Source organism: Pituophis catenifer, unplaced genomic scaffold, assembly GCF_029215685.1.
Source record: "Pituophis catenifer annectens isolate HBS135680 unplaced genomic scaffold, rPitCat1.0.hap2 SCAF_6, whole genome shotgun sequence".
In the NCBI taxonomy this organism is placed as follows: domain Eukaryota; kingdom Metazoa; phylum Chordata; class Lepidosauria; order Squamata; family Colubridae; genus Pituophis; species Pituophis catenifer.
The window spans coordinates 17,083,682-17,105,164 of NW_027256886.1; the positions used below are offsets into that span (position 1 = coordinate 17,083,682).

General features: G+C 38.8%; 2 protein-coding genes across 2 annotated transcripts in view; one reads left to right on the top strand and one right to left on the bottom strand.

Annotated features, from left to right (window-relative positions):
* Positions 1-14,895, bottom strand: part of SERPINI1 (serpin family I member 1) — a 116,756-nt gene extending 101,861 nt beyond the window's left edge. The window contains exon 1 of the mRNA XM_070945389.1: positions 14,785-14,895. The gene's annotated coding sequence lies outside the window, so the exon portion shown is untranslated. The remainder of the gene's footprint in view (positions 1-14,784) is intronic.
* Positions 14,896-15,228: 333 nt separating this feature from the next.
* Positions 15,229-21,483, top strand: part of PDCD10 (programmed cell death 10) — a 32,029-nt gene continuing 25,774 nt past the window's right edge. Inside the window, exon 1 of the mRNA XM_070944900.1 lies at positions 15,229-15,448. The gene's annotated coding sequence lies outside the window, so the exon portion shown is untranslated. The remainder of the gene's footprint in view (positions 15,449-21,483) is intronic.

Consider the following 21,483-nt stretch of genomic DNA (forward strand, 5'->3'; position numbering starts at 1 on the left):
GCACATCATTCTTCCCAACTCATCCCTTTTTTTTAAAAAAAATGCAGTTTTCAGTGTTAAAAAGGAACACATTCAAATGTACATTAAAAAGTGCAAAGTTATCACAAAATGCACCAAAGTCTTACAAAATCCAATGAAGCATTTTATTTCTGCAAATAAAAAAGGAGATTAATGCACAAATGGGATACAATTGGTTTATGAGTGAATGTGTACAATATTGGTAAAGATTTCAAATATCTGAATTGTCAATATTCCCACTGGGGATATTTGCAAAACTTTCCCTTACAGGCAGTCCTCAATTTATGACAGCTTAATGTTTTTAAAGTTATAATAGCCTCGCAAAAAGTGACTCATGACTCATCCTCAAAGTTATGCCCATCACACTAACACACAATCACGTGATTTGGGCATTTGACAAGTAGTTTGCATTTACAAAGTTCGCAACATCTTGCAGTTATGTGATCACAATGTGTGACCTTCCCAGTTGGTTTCCAACAAGCCAAGTCAATTGGAGATGCTAGATTCACTTAATGACTCATGAGGTTCACTTAACCTCCACTGTAATTCACTTAACAACCAAGATAAAATGGTTGTAAAATCATCTCATCACTTGTTGTGGCCCATACGTCGCCTGTGCAGCTAGTAGCTAATTCAGACATGAGGAGGCTGGTGTGGTGCTGCGCTAGCAGTCTGTGCAACTGGCACTCGAGTGTGACAATGAGGAGGCTGGAGAAGATGTGGTGCCAGAGGCGGGGATTCAGCCAGGGCCTTCAGAACCTCCAGAAGCTCCCTTAAGTGAAGAGGACGAAGAGGACGCCTCTTCTTGATGCACGGGCGCGCAGAGCTGCCAAAAGGCAGGAGTGGCTCCTCAGGAGGAGGTCTCCTTGAGAGTAAGGCTTGGGGCTAATTGGCCACTCCCTTAGCCTATTTAAGGAGGAACACCAACTGAAGCAATTTGCAGGGAACAACTTAGTTCACATACCTTCGTGTCTTCTCTTGCTTATCTTATCAGCTTTCTGCAAATTGCTTCTGGGCATTCTGCCAACCATAATAAGTTTTCAGTTATTTTTTGAATTCTTGGCAGCTGTTAATGCAATTAATTAGCAGCCGTTGTTGTAAAAGACTGGTTTATTCAGTAAACTAAGGTTTGAACGGACTTTGTGTGTGCTGCGTTCTTTGGGGGCAATAGCTGGGGCAGAACATCACCTGTTGACTTGCTTAAATATTGCACTGCTTAGTGACCAAAATTATGGTATCCGCTGTTGTTGTAAATTGAGGACTACCTATATAGCATACAGTAGGCGGTCTTCTAGAAACAATAACTGTTATTCAAGGTTGCTCATTAAGAAAACTTCTGACACTTTCCCGTTACAGATATTTTCTCCTTCTTCCTCCCCAACATCTTCAAATGTAAGCTAGCCTGCATCCTAAATGGTTATGTGAAGGTCACATTAACTAAATGCTCTGAAACTGCTTTAACAAAGGCAGAAGGAAATCATTCCAAAAAAAGCAGATTTACAGAGCCAATTAAATTAAGCATTCTAATATATTAACTATAGTTAGGCACCATGTTGAGTCAGTGGGAAAATGGCAATAAAGAGAATAGGCAGCATCAGTTCCTCGCTCATAAAAATGAGGCTGCCAGAAGGAATGACTTCAGTATTGTTTTAAATATTTGCTGGAGTAGACCTTGACAGTCGAAGGCACACATAACAAACAAACAAAAAAAACAGCTCCACTACGCACAGGGCAACCTTTTTAGACAAAGATATCCATAAATGAAAAGTGTAAAGATGAATGAGCACAAATATTTACAAATGACATGGACTTGGCTCAGTGGCAGAAAGCCAATTTTACTCTCCTTGTCAGAACAATTGGCTAGACATGAGAGTCATGAATATGCTGACATCCACAGAATTGTTTTCGTCATTGCAGGAATATGCAACAGGTCTCCCTCGGTTGTCTAGGAAAGGAAGACAGCACCAGAATTTTGAGTGAATGTTCTGGTGACTGGAGCAATTTCCAATTCTTTAATGGTTAAAGAATCTCCACCCTTCCCAATTTAAATCATCATCATCATCATCATCATCATCATCATCATCATCATCATCATCAACAACAATCCAGAGAGGCTTTAATCCTTGATAAAAGGATAGCCAAGAGTGACTTCACGCAGCAACTTCTGAAAGAAAAATCGCCACAGCTAAACAGTCTAATTCTCTGGAAGGAAGAGAAGAGAAGAGAAGAGAAGAGAAGAGAAGAGAAGAGAAGAGAAGAGAAGAGAAGAGGCATCAAGTTGGATGGACTCAGTTACAATTGCAACGAGTGCACCACTGATATGGGCGAAAGTCAAGGTTATGGAATAAATCATAATGGAGAAAATCTTGGGTCCCATGTCTGTTGGCAAATCCATAGCTTCAGGGCCTTGCATAAACCCAGAAGGTTCAGGGCTAGAGCTCCAGAGTATCTTAAGTAATAATATTTTTTTAAAATGTCATTTTTCTCAGATTAAAGTCTAAAAAGGCACAAAAGAAAAGGAAGAGAGGATGAGGAGGAAAAACAAGGTGACTCAGGCATGAGTTATTAATGCTTTGAAGTTAGAATAATGACCAGCTGAGATGGAAATCGGCTCAGAAAAACTATGGTGATACCATTACTCCAGAATAATCCTATTGCAGTAGAAGAGCAGAGTTTGGGGACAGAATCAAGAGATGACTCAGCCTAGAATCATTATGTGATCACAAATACTCCAAGTTCACACACACCCTTGAATTCCATTAACTCTTATCTAGCACCAATTTCGTGCTGACTGTTAGTTGACCAGATTCTTGTGTATAGGCTTGAGCAATAAATCTTCTGAACTGGAACTTATGTGTGATCCTGAATCTTCATGCTTGACAATTGCTTGTTCTCGAGCACAAAGCCCTGATGACCAATATGAAGAATGAGGACCAGACTTCCAAACCAGTTGGATAAAGAAATAATGGAATGACCACTGTCCCTTCTCTGTTTTCTTACTAGTTACAAGTTGCTTGAACCCTTCTGGACTAGGCATGACTAAAAACACAAAATGTAGCCCAATACTAATGCGCCTGATTCATGTTAGGTTCCTAACATGAATTTAGGCTCACTATGCCATTCACTCAGGTTGCAAAGCTACGCTTTTTCAAAGTAGCAGGATAACCCTGAGCAAACATGCTTCTATTTTAATTAAATACACCCAACACGACATTTGTATTATAGTAAGCCATAAATAATGGTCTCTTCAGGATATGAGACAAAAAGCAATTATAACCAAACAGCTTCCATAAATGTGTTGACAGTGTTCATATTATAAACTCATGAAAAATATCTGAGAATGATCTAAAGAGATCTCTGGTTGTGTGCAGTTTGTCGCTGTTATCAAATTACTTTTGAATATTGTGCAAAAACAAGGACATTAAAGGCTTAGAAAGCATATTCCTTAGGAAAAACAGATACTCCAGAAAAAAAAAAAAAAAGAACTGAGAAGCTATGCCCTGTCTTGATTCTCCTTGAAGAGATCCTGCATTGTGCCAGATGATCCAAAATATGATAATAAGCCACAGGTGCATATGTTAAAGATCATAACAAAGGGGAAAAAGTACAAGGGGGAAGAGGAGACCCCCTAATCTTAAACATTAATTGGTGAACTGGAAACCATTATAAGGACCATCTTCCTCTCTTGAAGAAATATTGGGTTAAAAGATTCTTTCATTAAAAAAAATGAAAACTGTGGCATTGATTGCTTACAAAGAAAAAGCAGAACTTGTAAGAAATCGAAATTGAAAATGAAAATGAACATTGCATGAAGGCTGTCCAAATTCTTTATAATGGTGAGTTTTCCCCATGAGTGAAACGAAAGTGAGAGTGATGTTAGTGGTGCTCTCTGAGCTTGCTTGTTTCCTTGCAGACGTTTCATTAGCCAGTTAGGTTAATCAGACAGCAAACAGCACTCCTTACTAGCACTGATGTTACCTAGTTAGGGTAATGAAACGTCTGCAAGAAAACAAACAAGCTCAGAGAGCACTAAGGACCCCTCGTTTCAACCCTGAGCTACAAATATTCTCCTTTAATATTAGCCTTCTCAGACCATTCCATTCAGTTGGTAGGGAGTAAAATGTTTTATGCTCTTGATTAGTCCCAGTGAGCACAAGTATGGGCTTGGGTGGTAATGGAAGATTGATGACGGTAGTTGCCTTGATTAGATCTGAGATACCACTGATTGTGGAAGCAAAAGAGGATCCACCCTTTAGCCCCTAAGATGATACCCATGATTGCAAGAGAACTTTCAGAGATTAAGAACAAAAAGAGAATATTTTACAATATGAAAAACGAAGAGCAGTTCATAGTTCAATCTTATCTGCTAAAAAGAGCCATTAGCCCTTCAGCTAAGTTATGTGAGAAGAATAATTTCAGGCAATTCAGAGAGACCTCACTTTAATGAATTCGCTGGCAAGTAAGAGCTGAAGTTTTGTTCATTCAGTTTCCAAGATTCTTTATCCTACCCCGCTTACCGTAATCTTTTTTTTTTTACACTAAACTTGTTATTTTCAATAAACCTGATTTAACAACATTCCACGTGAATCTTGTTTTCCGTGGTCATGTGGTGATCTTTGGGACAGATACTGGTATACACAAAGCAGGTGATGTGATATATAAAATTTGATGCAATTTGGAATATTTTATTTTCATTTTTTTGGGTCCCCATGACAGCGTACAATTTTGCACAATGGTCTTGTTATCTGGATAGGCCCGTGAGGGCGAACCTATGGCACAGGTGCCACAGGTGGCACACAGAGCCGTATCAGTGGGCACGCGAGCGTTGCTGTAGATCAGCTCCAGCGCGCATGTGTGCACCAGCCAGCTGATTTTTGGGCCTTTCGGTCCCACCGGAATTTGGGAAATGGGCTGTTTCCGGCCTCAGGAGGGCCTCCGGGGGTGTGGGGAAGGCCGTTTTCGCCCTCCCCAGGCTCCTAGAAAGCCTCTGGAGCCTGGGGAGGGTGAAAAACAGGCCTACTGGGCCCACTGTGCCATCACGTGCTAAAAGTGGGAGGGCGCACATGCGCAGGGGCAGGGCGCATTGAATTATGGGTGTAGGCACACACATGGATGACCTCACTGCGCTCCCCCACTTTTGGCACGCGACGGCAAAAAGATTAGCCATCAATGGTGTAGGCCTTGGTCACAAGATCTGTTGCACCATATTTACAATCCAGAATAATTTTATGGGCAACACAGAATGCCACAAGATTAAAAAAAATCTTTAGGATAGAGAGAGGAAGGTTATCCAGAAGATACAGAAAATTCACCTTTAAAACTCCTCAGCATTGCAAGATATTGACCCAAGCAACATATTGACTCAACCATAGCATAGATATAAAAGCTGCATAGTGAACCTTATTATTTAGATTTATAGGGAAGTTAATAGCTTATGTTTCATCCATGAAGGAAGATGCATCTCACAAATCTAAAGAGGAAGAGGTTTCACCATACAGTTTTCACTTGACACACAGAAAGGTAAGATTAACGTACTCTTCTAGAAATTCTAAACTCTATCTTCTTACATGACTGCATGCTATTAAATGTAACTGACAGCATCATTCAGACATTTATTTTACAATTCCCCATGAAGTGGCTTTCAATGTCAATTGATAAGCTAGTGTAGAGATGACCAGACTGAGCCCAAGGGAGGGGTCAAATACATCATTAATCATGAGCCCCTTCACATCCACGAGAGCTAACTTCAGCCCACCTTGAATTTCTTGAGTTTTCTTTGGGAAGAAGAAACTTGGAATTGGAGGTAATGATTGGCAGCTACAATGCCTAAAACAGAGTGAGACAGGCTCTAGTACCTGCTGAAGATGAATTGTTCATTTCAGTCCAGAGAAAGGACAGCAAGTGATTCTAAAACGGATTAGGACGTGTTTGTGCTACTGAATATTTGTTCGTTTGTGAGTGGTACAAAGTCCACACAGCATCAAGAGAACACTACTGGTAGAACAGTGCTGAATAGAATAGAATTTTTTTATTGGCCAAGTGTGATTGGACACACAATGAATTTGTCTTGGTGTACACAATGCTCTCAGTGTACATAAAAGAAAAGATACGTTCATCAAGAATCATACGGTACAACACTTAATGATAGTCATAGAGTACAAATAAGCAATCAGGAAACAATCAATATAAATATAAATCGTCAGGATACAAGCAACAGTTACAATCAGGCAGTCATAAGTGGGAGGAGATGGGTGATAGGAATGATGAGAAAACTAATAGTAATAGTAATGCAGTCTTAGTGAATAGTTTGACAGCGTTGAGGGAATTATTTGTTTAGCAGAGTGATGGCGTTGGGGAAAAAGCTGTCTTGTGTCTAGTTGTTCTGGTGTGCAGTGCTCTATAGCTTCATTTTGAGGGTAGGAGTTGAAACAGTTTATGTCCAGGATATGAGGGGTCTGAAGGGGAAGAAGATTCGTATCGGACCTAATCTGCTCATTATGGAAGACAATGAAGATGGATGAAAAGATCAATGACTTGTCAAAGGATCACCAGTTAGATCAAATCCAGCTGCTTAAGTTCACCTGACTGACTCAAAGAGAGAGGAAATCTTGTCAATAATATATGTTAAATCAGTCTTTAACCCTAGAATTAGGAAGAGTAGATGGGGAAGAATGAGAACAGTACACCTCTGGGTTATATTTAATTAATCAACTAATAAAGGAACACTTGAATAATGCCCCAAATTAGCAAGACTGGACAATTCTCTGGTCACTGTTGAGGAGTTTGAAGGCTGCAAAGTGGTGGGATCATATGACACATGTGTGTGAATTTGCAGACTGCAAAGGCAGAAAAAGGTAAACTATTCATATCCTCTGAAAGACTATGAATCATTAGCACAGCTATGTTATTTTCCAGGCTTATATATCTGCTTCATAAATGATTTCTGGCTGTTTTTGCAAATAAAAACCATGTCAACTTGGAAAAAGATGCAGCCGCTTGAATAACTGAAAGAAAGTGCTTTGCATGTATTATCATGCAGTGTCAAAAAATCTTTTCCACAATATTTGCTCTGCTCTCGAAGTCCTTTGGAAAAGCCCTCCTACAAAGATGAAAACCAGTGCTCCAAGAACTTTACCGCTAAGGCTTTTGAGAAAAGTTGAAGATGCATTTATTAGAATAAGGAGTAAAAAGAAATATTTATGGTAAGCCCTGACCTGCTATTAGCATTATGAAAAGTGAGTGGATATTTGCAGGTCGGGGCATAAGAACTTCCATTGAAAGCAAGCCAGTATTTTAATGATCTCACTTTGTTCTAATTTCTTTACTGTCCCTAAACATACATACATACATACATACATACATACATACATACATTTGCTGTTCATCTCATTATTCAAAATGCTTCTACAGCTGCTTTACCAACTTGATGTCTTCCTGATGTGTCAATTTCATCTCCCACAAATTTCCAGCCAGCAGAGCCATCACTGAACATTCCAGAGATTGAATCTATATTTCTGAAGAATGCCCAGGTTGGGGAAAACTGTCCAGCTGGTATCATATATATCTGTGAGTCCACTTTCTAACATTCAACTTGCCTGCTCTGCGAATTTTGTCCTACAGTTTTAGTAACATCTGTTATTCCTGCTGGCTTAATAAAATATAACAGAGAGTTTATTGGTTCCCAGTGTCCCATTAGTTTCAGCTCTACTATATTATACAGGTAGTCCTTGGAATTGCTTTTGCTAAGTGATGCAGTTGTGAAGCACGACATCACATGACTGTGAAACTTAGCAAGGGCAGTTCTGGAAGTCCTGGTTGTTGTCCTTAAGTAAGGACCATGCAAGTTGTTAAGCGAGAACTTCATGTGACTACAACTTCTGACTTCTTGACAGCTTCCCCACTGACTTTCCTTGTGGGAAGCCAGCAGGAAACATTGGAAATTCTGACCACCTAACCACAGTTTGCTGTAACTTCATAATTAGGAGCTGTTGCTGCAGGCTAAAAAACACAAGGATCAATTGTAATTCATACAGGGCCATCATAACTTTGAAAGATTGCTGAGTAGGTGGTCATTAAATGAGGGCCACCTGTAATCTGGTAGTCTGCACAGTAGCCAGGTTATGCCCTAAATTTACTCCTCTGGGCTAGATTTATATTGTGCCAGTTTAGTCTTAGCTCTTCCCTGTGACTGATTAACTTCTTTCATACCATTAGCTTGTTCCTTTAATAACCATTCTTAGGATAATGTAGTATTTTTGCAAATACAAATTTGGCACCCTGATTTCTATTGGTGCCAACTCACCCCTTCCTAAACTACAACATTTTTTAAAAATAGGCAGTGGCATTTGCAAGACCTAAGTATATGTCAAGAATCAGTTTATTGCTGACATATCATACTAAGGCCACTAGCATGTTTTCTATTTTGGTTTCTTACCTGCAGCTGGCTCAATAAATGAGTTAAATAAACTATTATTATTAAATTTGTTTGCCAGCTATTTTGCTGCAACGTGACTCTCATATTATCAATATCATGTGTGAATCTAGTGGTTTTGGAAAAAATCCAGCAAGATTGGGTAATGATTTTGTGCAAGAATGAAATTTTATGACCTGTTACTTTCACTGTTACCTCATATGAAAGAAATCCTCTTAATAGAAACCTGATGGAAAAAGCAACGAGAAAGACAGATAGATGCCTAAATGGATATATCAACTAAGGACAAGTTAGGATTAATTTTAAGACAGTGTTTTTTTCCAATCTGCATGGCATTGCTTCTACAGTTACGTAAAGTTTTCGAGGGGTGGCAGTGTTGAAAATTGAAGATAGAATGCTGTTCTCCTAAATCTTATGCATTGGGGATAATCATGTTTGTTGCCTACACCAGGTGACTTCTCAAGGAGAAAATCTAATTATGTAGTTTTCTTAAGACATAATCAATAAATCAATAGCAGATGACAGCATGTGACTGAAAAAGCTAAACGAATCAGGTAAAAGACCACCAGGAAAAAAAAAAGAAAAAAGAAAAAAAGAAAATCTAAGGTTAGGTCTGGAAGCCAACCTGGATGAAATAATGGCTTGAATCAAATTCTGAATTTGATTTTTTTTTTATTCTGACAAGGATGATAAATGAGTATAGGTACTTGGTTCCCAAATTACCTGCCAGTGGTCTTAATATTTTTCTTATGTCCTGAAAGGAAAGGTGGAAAATATTGCAAAGGGAGGCTGTGGTTGCTGTAAACACCAGAACACAAATCCCAAGAAAGTTTACTGAGAAATATAAGCCCAGCTTCATTCAAAAAATTTGTTTCTAAAGGAAGCTATTCCCAAAATGCATCCAGAAGGTCAATTTTCTTGTGATGAAGGACCACATTTAATGAAAGAAAAGAGCAGCAATAAGACCACTAACATGATTAAACCCTTGCAATTAGCAAATATTTTAAAAAATGGACATTTTTCAGAGGGTTTTTTTTTTAGCCCTATGTTTTGGGTATTTATGAAATGTAACCTCTGAGCAGGTTACATGAAAAAAATAAGATAAGAAAGAGCAAAAATTAGGAAAATCAGATTACTTTTACGGGAGATTATCAGGGATAAACAAGGCACCTGAAATCTCTGCAAAACATTGGGCATACAGTCCACTCCATAAATTCAAAAAATGTCCCCCAATGTTAGCTAGAAGTACTCTTGGGATGGACGAGGTGTTAAAATGATGGGTGGTGAGGACTGAATGTGGTTTATCAATGACAGGTTCCCTGTTTTCTGCACTATGATTGGAATTTGTGCCATAGTTCACCTGTTGTTTTTGAGTTGGAAGGCGCAGCAATCCTAGTGTCAAGTGCTAAAATAAGGTTTGGCATTGTTTTAAAACAGAAGGAGAAATGCTGTCCAGAAAACGTGTCAGTCCATTTCATACGATCATTGATTCTCCTCTAACCCTTTTCCTCTCCACCAAGGTGTTTCCTCTCCCTCTTTTTTATATCCATGACTATGCAATTGTACTCCTCAATTTCTGCTGATTGATGAACCTTTCAGCTGCTCAGTTTATGCACCTTTCTAATACTACATTGCACTGAAAATCCCTCCTAGGATATGGCGTTAGGGGAAAAAATAGACCCCAATCCAAGCGGTTGCTTTGTTCTTACCCAAGTCACTGGTATTATGCATCTTTAAATATTTATATGCAACTAGTTCAAATGTGCTCAGAGCCACTTATTTTTGATGGCTGTCAAACTTCCCTTTCATACTGCTTTATATTATCATTGTTATGTTATATATTTACACCATGGGCTGCACCTTCCCAAGACGCTGAATTATAAACTACCTAATCCCATTTCAGTATAGTCTGGTATACAGTATGACCATGAAGGACCTAAGAAAGGGAGGATCTAAAAAAACAATCTGGCTACCACAACTACACAACTGAAGTTGCTATCTTGGGGGGACGGAGTTCTATGCCCCTCCCCCCAAGACAGCGCCAGACATGGCTATAACCAGTGGTAGGATTCAAGTAATTTAACAACCAGTTCTCTGCCCTAAAATTTCTTCAAACAATCAGTTTGACAAACTGCTCAGAAAGTTAACAACCAGTTCTCCCGAAGTGGTGCGAACTGGCAGAATCCCACCACTGGCTATAACCAGCTCTTCCTTGAAACCCCCCCCTCCAAATATCCTATTCAAAAAGTCCTAAATTCAATATTCTGCATTGAATCTGCAGGTTATCTGACATTCTGGCAATTCACAATTTTGATCTTTGACATGTTTTTCTGTAGAAGATTTTTAAAAATATCAGGAGGGAGGGAGGGAGAAATGAAGGAAGGAAAGAAGACAGGAAATTAAAGACAATTAAAATCCCACAAAAACGTCTTTTATCATATAAAAAAACCAAATCATTTAACTTAATTTTAAAACAAAGAATTAAACTTTGATCACACAATGCAATCAGTCTTTCTATTATGTCACTAAAAAGGCAGCTCAAAAGCAAATATATATATATATATATATATATATATATATATACATCAGTCAAGACTATTAATCTAGGGTAGTGTTATACTTGTAATGATGAACAATGATCATCTCTGCTCTCCTCCATGCTTGAGAAATCCATTATTCTGCATGTAGTGATACATTCCACGTTTTAGTACGTAAGTCAAAACTACATTTGCATTTTTAAAAGTATAATGATCTTCATGACAGCCACATGAACAATCTTATGGATATCAAACCAGAACACCACATTATAGAACAAGCCCAGAAAAAAAGAGTCACTTCTCCCACTTTCTACTTATAACACAATTTAATAACTAATCCTTTTTAATTCTCTGGGGAGTTAGTAAACATGAAAAATAATCATTGTTAAATTAGACTTGTTTGAAGAGCGTAGGAAATGTGCTCAATAATTTAAAGACGTTTTGCTATTGATTTGCTAATCTAGGTTTTACTAACTCTTTACACCAGAGTCTTTGCAGATAATGGTAATTACTGAGATGGATCTCCATTAACTGCTTGTAAAGAGTACGATAGATTCAGGGTTATCTAAAGTATGTCCCAATAATGATAATAATTCAGGAGTTTAGGTACTGTAATCTATTCTTCAGCAGGAAAAAAATATAAGAAGTATTCTTAGTATTAAGGAATTATTAATTTAGTGGTTTAGTGAAGTGAATCAGACACTGGTAGCCTATGTCCCACATTCTCTTCTATTTGCTCCTCATAGTATCATTGGCATGATAAACATTCAAACCAAGTTTTCAGCCTGAGAAAATTCAGAGAACAAATTAGACATTTTAAGCCTTGGGAAAACTAAAATCACTCATTGCATTTAGACCAGCTCCCCTGTTGATTGAATTGGACCAAGAGATTTGTTTGAGCAGCTCTGATGACATCATTGGACAACATCCTGAGGTAAAATCTCAGAAGCAAAGTTTCTCGTGCAATCTCTGCTATGAGAGATCTACTAAACCAGCTCAGCCTAATTTATGGTTCATTCAAGAAACCGCAACTATAATATAAAACGGATATGCCAATTTCTTATATTTTCATGCTTGCCCATCTACAGTGAGTACATCATCTTCAATCTTTGCAGTTTTGGCTACAGTCTTCTCAGCTTTTTGGATGGAGCAAGCTCTAATTTAACAGAAAGAGGTTTAGTTCTGCAAAAGAAAAAGTGTGGGAGGGAGTAACATGCTTTAGATGGTGCTTGTAATTTTATTCCTCCTGTGATAAAGGTAAAACTATATAGGAGCTATAATGCAGAAAACTGTCTGAGGAACATCTCACTGTACATCACAACTTCCAGATGTTTCTTTCTACATCAACCAGTCCCATGAAAGCCAGCTGGATAATTTTTGGGCCAGTCACTCTCTCTCACCTCACAGCATTGTTGTTGTAGGAGGAGAAAGGAGAATGATGTATGTTCTCCATCTTGAGTTACTTATAAAGTAATAAAGGAGAGATTTAAAAGAAACCTAAAAAAAAAAGATTGTTTTAATCAGGAGATAGATTTAGCTTAATATGTATCTGGATAAAATATGGATATATAAAGCTTCAGATTTATTTAGAAAAAACTATTTCAGAATGCCTAGGATTGCGAACACAGTATTTTCCTGTGGCTCATTAAAACAGCTATGTGATCCTGAAAAAAGATGTGGTTGTTTAATGAATTCCAAATCAAATCAGCAGTCCATTCTTCAGACAAGCCACAATGTAATTTATTTGGCCCCAACGTAAATGCTAATTTTCATCAAATTCTTCGGAATGAAAGATCAATGGCATGACAGGTATGAGATGAACTATAAAGAGCATTATCTAAACCACATATAAGAATGAGATTAAACCTATACTTACATTATATGCAAAGCCTGGAATGGAAATATGGATCACATCATATCACATAAGCAATTACATAGTCACAAAAAGCCCAAATGCTTAGAATGTAAGTGTTTTAATTCACAAATCAGTTATTTTAAAGTAAGTAAGTATATATGTGCTTTCTTTTTATGCAGTAATAAATATACCCCATAAGTGACCATATCATAGACTTTAGAAATATTTCTTTGTAAGTAAATATTTTCAGGATTATATGGTTTATGTTATAGGTATTCTCACTGCAACTAAATCCTACTGAAGCTTTTATTGTCATGTAAAGACAGATAAGCCAGATGGTAATTTTATTTTGGCAGAACTTCAATTTGGAAGTAAATAATCAGGGATACAAACATTCCTGCACCTGGTTTTCTAGACACCTAGAAAACTGGTAAGAATTTAAAATGAACTGATATAAAATGACATGCTGGCATTTAAGAATCTGAAAAACACCTTTCCCTTCTACATATTTCTATTACAGACCACAAATTAAATTTACATAGCATAATATTAAGATGCATTTTTATTAACTGTTATTACATGCGGAGGGGGAAATGTGAATTGCAATATGTTAAGGAGACAACATTTGTTTAAAAAAAGAACCAGGTATTCAGATCAATCTGAAAACATTCTATGGGTAGAAAAAAATAAATTTCCTAGTATAGGGCCAGATTAAATTGTTGTTCTTTACAGAGCTGAAGTCTTATTCACACAGATCTCAGCCTGCAGTTTAAAAAGACAATTAGGCATTTCTACATTCCTCATTGAAGTAAGTAGAGTCAATTGAAGTGAAGAAACTGAATGATCTTCTCAAGAAATGTTTCTGGAATATCTTATTGTGCAGAGTAGTCATTGCACAGATTTACACAGATACCAGTACTATGCAATTCAGATAAGATTAACCTAATCAATGCTAATCAGAAAGACTCAAATTTATTTCTTCATCCACATCTTGATAACGGACAGGTCATTTCTCCCCCCCCACTTTTTTTAAACACGAAATTTACATTTCAAGTTCACATGAAAACAATGACAACATTCCCAATGACTTCAATACATAAAAATTAGCTTGTTTAATAAAGAGGGAGATACACAATTCACAAAGGATCATGTTAATGGTCAGACAATCAACATAAAACTTTCAAGGGATTTATTGCACTAACTGCAACTCCTGTTAATGTTACAGGATACAATAAACATCTTTATATCTTTATATTAACCCATAAAGGCCAATCCTCAGTACTAAAAGAATGCATTTTAAAGTTCTGCTCCGGTGTTACAATTGTTTAGGATGCCCTGGCAAAGGACACATGCGAAGAAAAAAAAGAGAATGAATGAAACTCACAGGGTCTACAGTTAAAAACCCTAATTGTGTCTCATTCTCTAGTGAAAACAGGTATTTGTAAAAATGTCAGGAAAAAGTATCAAGCCTTGCTCAGAAGAATTTATGCAACATACATGTGGGAAAAGATCTAGCCAATACCTGGATACCTAGCAGAAAGGCAGAAACAAAGGAGAAAAAGAATCAACCCAAAAGGACTATCATGATCAAGTGATAGAGAATTTCCCAAATATTACAATGTGGATTTTTTTTTTCTCTCTCCCCCTAAAAACATTTGGAGCCGTTTATTCTGCAGAAATAGAAGGTAGTGAGATGTTTTTTAAAGCAAGGTGTTTTTTGTGAATAAAGCGGAAAGCTCTCCTAAAAGGACACACGTTGTACTTCGTTTACCGAGCGATGGGAATTTTATTATTATTATTTTTTATTTGAAAAGATCCCCTCTTTAAAAGGCTGCACAACGCGAGATGGGCGCTCCAGCGTTCCCCAACCGGAGCTGCTTCACCGCAAGCCAAGGCACCCAAGGAGGAGCTGTGCTGGTGCAGGAACGGCTGGCGGGGCTTACCTGTCCGACAGAAACCCTCTGGTGTCAAGTCGCAAAGGGGGTTCAGGTGCGGCTGCCGAAGCCGCCAACCTCAACCCGTCCCTTGCGCTGAAACTGTGCGAGGACCCAAGACCGCTGCCTCCAGGATCGCTTCTGTCGCGTCTTGTAGCGCCCGAAGAGTTTTACTCTCCCCCGCCCATCCTTTTTTCCCTTCGCCCCGCCTCTTTTTCCCTAATACGGTCAAAGCCCCGCCCACCGTTTCCACTCTGGCTTCTAATTCGCCTTCTCTCTCGCCGGCTCCTCCCCCTCCCCGCTCGCCTTGCCGCGCGGCCTCTTTTTCTCTCCCCACTCCTCTTCCCGCCCCGTTTTCTTTCTTTTTCTTTTTTTTTTTTGCTCGAGCCCTCGCAAAGCTTTTCGGGACCTGTAGTTTTTCTGAGAAGCGGACTACAGGTCCCATGGGCTCACGCGATCGCCGGCTAGTTCCGGACAACGCCTGGTGTGTGTGGTAACAACGGTGGCAGCGGCAGCGGCGAGAGAGACACACGAGAGAGAGAGAGAGAGAAAGAGAGAGAGAGAGAGAGGAGGACGCTTCTTTTCCGGCACGTACTTCCGGCAGGAGCGACGCGGGGAGAACCTGCTCGGGAGTCCTAGAGGCTTCGCGGGTCAGGTGAAAGCGAGAAGTGAGGTAATGTGGCGGAAGAGGCCCCCGTCCTTTGCCTCTTTGGGTGTCGCCAAGGCAATGCCCGGAGGAGGGGGGGGGTCCACTGGTAGATTTGCGTAAGGCCTGACCATCCCACAGAGGTTACGTCGACCTGTATGCGTAAGGGGGGTTCCAGCATTGGAGGGCCCGTGCATTCGGGCCTAGCCCTTCCATGAGCGCTGCGAGAGAAAGGGGGGGGGGCAGCGACTTGTCTCCCCTCCCCCCAGCAGACTGGGAGGAAAGGGTCCCCTTTATTTCCCCTGCAGGCGCTCCAACCTTTGCAAGGGAAGAAGCAGCTTCTGTTACCTAAAAGGAGGATTTAGGTACGGTTGTGGGGGGGGAGAAGGGTGAATACGGGTCGGGAGTTGCTTGGATGAAGATGTCCGCCCTTTCGTACCTGTGAGGAGAGTAAATACATACATACATACATACATACATACATACATACATACATACATTATATGGAGGGCGGGAAACGGCAGCAACCTGTCTCGTTGAAAGGAGGAGGATAAAAGCCGGGAGCATCTGCAGGAAGAAGGCTCAGCCCTTCTGATTATATGGAGGGCAGGAGAGGGGAGGGAAAGCTTGTCTTTCTGGGACCCTGATTGTCTGTGGAAGGGTCTCTTGGATGCCTTTGGACAGGCCTCAAGTGGTGGCATTAAAAACTCTGCTTATTTATAAAGGGCAGATGGCGGTTGTATATCCTTCGCCTGAGAAACTGTTTCAACCTGCCTTCCATGAAGACAAAAAAGGTACTTCAACCGGAGCAGTGTATATGATATGATGCATCTGCACACACCCAAAATGCATGCCCATTCTTGGAAGGATGTGCTTGTTGGAAGGAAGGGAAAAAATGGGAGCCGCTTAGGAGAAAAAACTTCGGTGTTTCTGCTTAGTAATAGCGAGGTATCTTGTCATATGACCTGATCTCAGGGATTATATAATTCAAGAGAGTGATTCCTGCTGTCCAGTTGTATAGGATTTCTCTCATTTGGTCAGGAAGAAGTATGTTTCAAGGAAACACACTGAAATAGCTTTTGTTTAAATATAGTATTTTTCCCCCCTGCATCTTGAAGTGCAGGCTAATGTTGATGTTGGTATATTAACATTGTTAATGTTCATTCATAGACCCTTGTTCTGTATCCTGGATGTATTGCAGTTGTTTCCAGTTGGTCAGAGTGAAACGTTAATGATCCAAGTATAGAAGTGCTTGGGTTTGCAATCAATGATCATATCTATTCCATTATACTTGGATGCAATGTTTACACAGTATCAAAATCGGACATGGAAGAGGACTTTTCTTGTCATAATGATATTGTCTTCTTCAAAAAACCTAGGAGGTTCTGCATTTAAATGTAATAGATGGCCAAAGCATGAAAATGTGACTTTATTTTTGGTATACAGAAGGAAGACATTTTCACCTTGATCATTCTTTCAAATGCATCCAGCCATCTTTGTGCTTGGGAGACTAAAGGGCGTAATGAATATAAAAAATGTGAACGTGGCTGGTTAGAAAATATAAATATTTAGGTCAGAGCTACATCGCAATAAACTGAGTCACATGCATTTTTTTTTTTTTTTGGTTTTGCAGTGCATATAAAAGTTATTTTTACACTACACTATGCGGTTGGATTATTTCATTGCATTCTACATGGGGATACCTCGAGCATTTGGAAGCTACACCTGGTGCCAAGTGGGGTAGTATGGGAAGTTTTGGCAGCCCCAGTAATGGTCCCTGTAATACCACTGCTCCGTGAGCTGCATTGGTTGCCAGTCTGCTTCTGGGTGCAATTCAAATTGTTCGTGTCCATTGCCATGCCCTTCATGGCAAGGATCCAGGTTACTTGAGGGACTGTTTCACCCCACTGGGATTGGCCACTGGGTATGGTATATCACCCATACCAGCAGAGGAGGCATGCTGCGGGTCCTATCAGCCTGATTTTTCCAGCTAGCAGGGTCCAGGAAGAAGGCCTCCTCTGCTGTTGCTCCTGCCCTCTGGAACATTTCCCTCCCTCCCCAATGTGAGGTTGGTCCCAACCCTCCTATCCTTTTATAAAGGCCTAAATGTTTCTGACAGTTGGCTTGGGAATAGCACAGTGGAGGTGGTTGATCTAGTAAAAACAGATCCCAGCTTCCCCCATTATGCTCCTGCCCTTCCCACTAATTTTTTATTTTAATTTATGTATGTTTAAATTGTATATGTATGGGCAAAATATGCATATGTATACTTTTATGACTGTAAGCCACACAGAATTACCTTATGGTAAGGTGAGCAGCCAATACATTTTATGGAATGAATGAATGAATGAATGAATGAATGAATGAATGCTCTAGTCTATTAAGTGCATAATAATATTGTATCTAAAAAAGCAATGCACATATCTTAACTAAATTAATTTAAAACACTTCATTGCTGAAAAATGCCTACTGAGTATTGTTGGAGCCTTCAGTGAATTGTAACGTTTTTGTTGGTGGAAAGTCTTGATAAAAAATAATGCAGTGTCTTTAAAGCTTAATGAAGCAGAGTACAATAAAACAAGGTATGTGGTTAAGGCATCAGGCTAGAAAGATGGAGAGGGGCTAGAAACCTTGAGTTCTACTCCCACTTTAGACATGAAAGCCAGTGGCTGACTTTGGGCCAGTCCTTCTCTTTCAGTCCAACTAACCTCACAGGGTGGTGGTTGTGGGGAAAACAGGAGGAAGGTGTGTTGGATATGTTCATCGCCAGGGTGGGGTATAAATAAATAAAAATTTGAAAACTAGAAAGTGAAATACTTTAGACCATTATAAGAAAAAATATTACATATTGTATACTTTCTGTTGATATTTTAGTGAGGATTAAGAAAATAGATATAAAATTATCTAATCAGATAAATTACTTACACTAAGAAATTAGAATTTATCTAAAGTCTATGGTCTAATTACATGGGGTGCATGGCAAACTAATAAACTATACATCTTGGCACAAATCACTAGGCTAAAAGTGGTAATCTGTTTTGTAGTTCAGTATGGTTTAACCAGTCATTCTATAGTCTCTTTCTAAAGCAAATAGCTTTCTGAAAGTACTTACTGTGCTAATCCAGTTCAAATACCCTAAACATGGTATCCCTACCCTTCGTTGAATATTGTTTATATAAGTCATATAGTACTGTGTTTAATTTTCCATTGTATTAAGAGGAGAAAGTTGTTCTACAACACTTTTAAAAAATATAGCTTTAAAGAAGCTCTTAAAATGGAGGAGAGGGAATCACTGATATTATTGCTGAGATTTCAATGTATTTGAAAAAACTTAATGTTATAAGTTAGTCTGCTTTATATTTTTGAAAGTCTGTGACATACAAACTGACAGCAGTAAATATTTCTGTGTATTTTTCCAGGAAACATATATCACTTATAATTTTCCTGTAATGAAAATCATAGGCATGGTTACTATATTATTTTTTATAGTAAAATAATTTAATGATACCCAATTTTACTGTAAAAACCGTGCATCATTCTAAAATTTATAGTTGCTAAATAATGTAGTTGCAGGTGTCCTTAGATATTATATAAAGCAAATATTTGTTAAAATATTTTCCTTTAAAATTTATGCTGAATTTTAACTTTTTATAAAATGTAACTTAATGTATTTTGAGAAGAATAAAATTGTTAGTTCCATTTTAAATACAGCCGTGCATTTTTCAGACCATTTAATGTCTGAAAATTTAAACTGTTCAAAACAGGTGTGTCCAACCCTTGGTCCTAGATATTTAGTAATGAAGCCCACAAGACTTTTAAAGGAAGTTTGTTTTTTACATACATTAACTATATTATACTGTATATTTTATATGTGGCAAAAGAATATTCCTCTTCACTCAGTGCTGCTCAGGCAATCCAAATAGTTTAAAACACTGGTGAAAATTCTCAAACTTTGGACTCTGAAAACTTAGAAACTGAATGCAGTTATTTACTTGAACTATGTTTATCCCATTTTTCAATAAAAATAGCTTGGAGACTACATCACATATTATTGGAAATTATTTCGCAGATCTAGTGTACCTTGCCTTATAACCTTGTTTTTATTGCTGCAGTACAATGCATTGTTAGTTGATAGCTAATACATTGCCTGCTTAATACTTTTTCAGAGGTTATGATATACTTAGTGAATTGTGGATAAAAGCAAAGGCTGATATTGTCTGTTGATTCTATAGGTCTCACTGTGGTAAGGGCACAGTATCTATGAATAATTGTAATATTAATATTACAATCTCTGACATAATAACCACCGTTAATCTCAATCAATCTCTACGGTTTAGAATCTACTCCTAGAAGGCCTTTGTTCTGTTTATAGGTAAGCAGAGAGGATTGACAGAAGGTGATACTATTAAATGAATTGGAATGTGAAGTACAGGTAGTCCTTGACGTACAAGCATTCATTTAGTGACCATTCAAAGTTATAATGGCATTGAAAAAAATGTCTTATGGCTGGTTTTCACATTTAGGATGTTGCAGATCCTCATGGTCACGTGATCAAGGAGCTTGACAACTGTCATGTATTTGTGACAGTTGCAGTGTCCTTGTGTTATGCGATCATCATTTGTAACCTTCTCAGCTGGCTTCTGACAAGCAAAATCAGTGGGGAAAGCCAGATTTCCTTTACCACATGATTCACTTAATAACTGCACTGATTCGCTTAACAACTATGGCAAAAAAAAAAAAAGTAAAATGGGGCACAATTTTCTTATCAGCTGTCTTGCTTAGCAATGGAAATTTTGAGCTTCTTGTGGTCGTATGTTGAGGGCTACCTAAAATCTCTCGATTCAGCTTGCTATTCTCTGTACCATACCTGTCTTTCAAGCAAATAGAATTATTTCCAAAAACGAATGTATACGATGCTGAAAATAGTTTTTCTACATCTACATTCTAAGCATATGTAATTGGCCATTTTAAAAATGATAAATATTACATATTTGATTTGGCTTTCAAGTAACTGCCTTACTCATTTTTCTAATATAAAAAATCTGTATTAAAATACAAGAGGACATCTCATGGCAAAAAACAACTCCATTAATAAGCCAATAAAAGAAATTCTGATAATAAGTGACTGTGGAAAACCTGATTATTCTAGAAAAATCTTTGCATAGAAGCAGTAGAGACTTTTTGTACTGTAGCACAGTGGTCCCCAACCCCCGGTCCACGGACCGGTGCCGGGCCGTGGAGTACCTGGCACCGGGCCGCGCAGCGGCCGGGGGACATGAACGCTGCAGCGCAAAGGCTCCTGGGCCGTGCGCAAAAGCTCCTGGGCCGTGCGCAAAGGCTCCAGGGAAGAGAGCCCCGCGCAGGTACGCACGTGTGGCCCAAAGCCCCCACCCCTGCGCGCGCTCAGCGGGCCACGGTAAAATTATCAAAGGCTGATTGGTCCGCGGCGATAAAAAGGTTGGGGACCACTGCTGTAGCACATCAAATTAAGCTAGTTGGAAAAATGTAAGTAGAAAGATGCTTTAAATCAGTGGCCCCCAATCTTTTGGAACCAGGGACCAGTTCCATGGAGAGAGGTTTTTCTGTGGCCCGGAGGGGATGAGGTTTCGCGTGCTGCCTGCATCCTGTGGATGGGGCTTGTTTGTGTGGCCGCAGCTCGGTGCTGGTCCAAGGACCGGGGGTTAGGGATCCCTGCTTTAAATAATATGTAGTACTTTTTAATAGTAAGGCTATTAAGCCTTATTATTTGTGGATAAGACTATTATTCCCAAATAATATGTACATAGTACATAAAAAAGCTGGTTTACTCCTAAACACTGTGTGATGTCCTCCAGATGTTTTGGATTGTAGGTTTCAGTCGTGTTCCATTAGCCATGCCAATGGGAATTGAAGTATGAACCATCTGGATGTACCAGGCTTTCTAGCTTTGGTGTAAATAGCATTCTGTACAATATTTGAAGTTTTTATATGTTTTTGGAAAGTTGTAAATGAATTTTGATTTGGGATAATTATTCCCTTCGCAACTCTGTTCTAATTATATTTTGTTTTGTATCTTATTGACA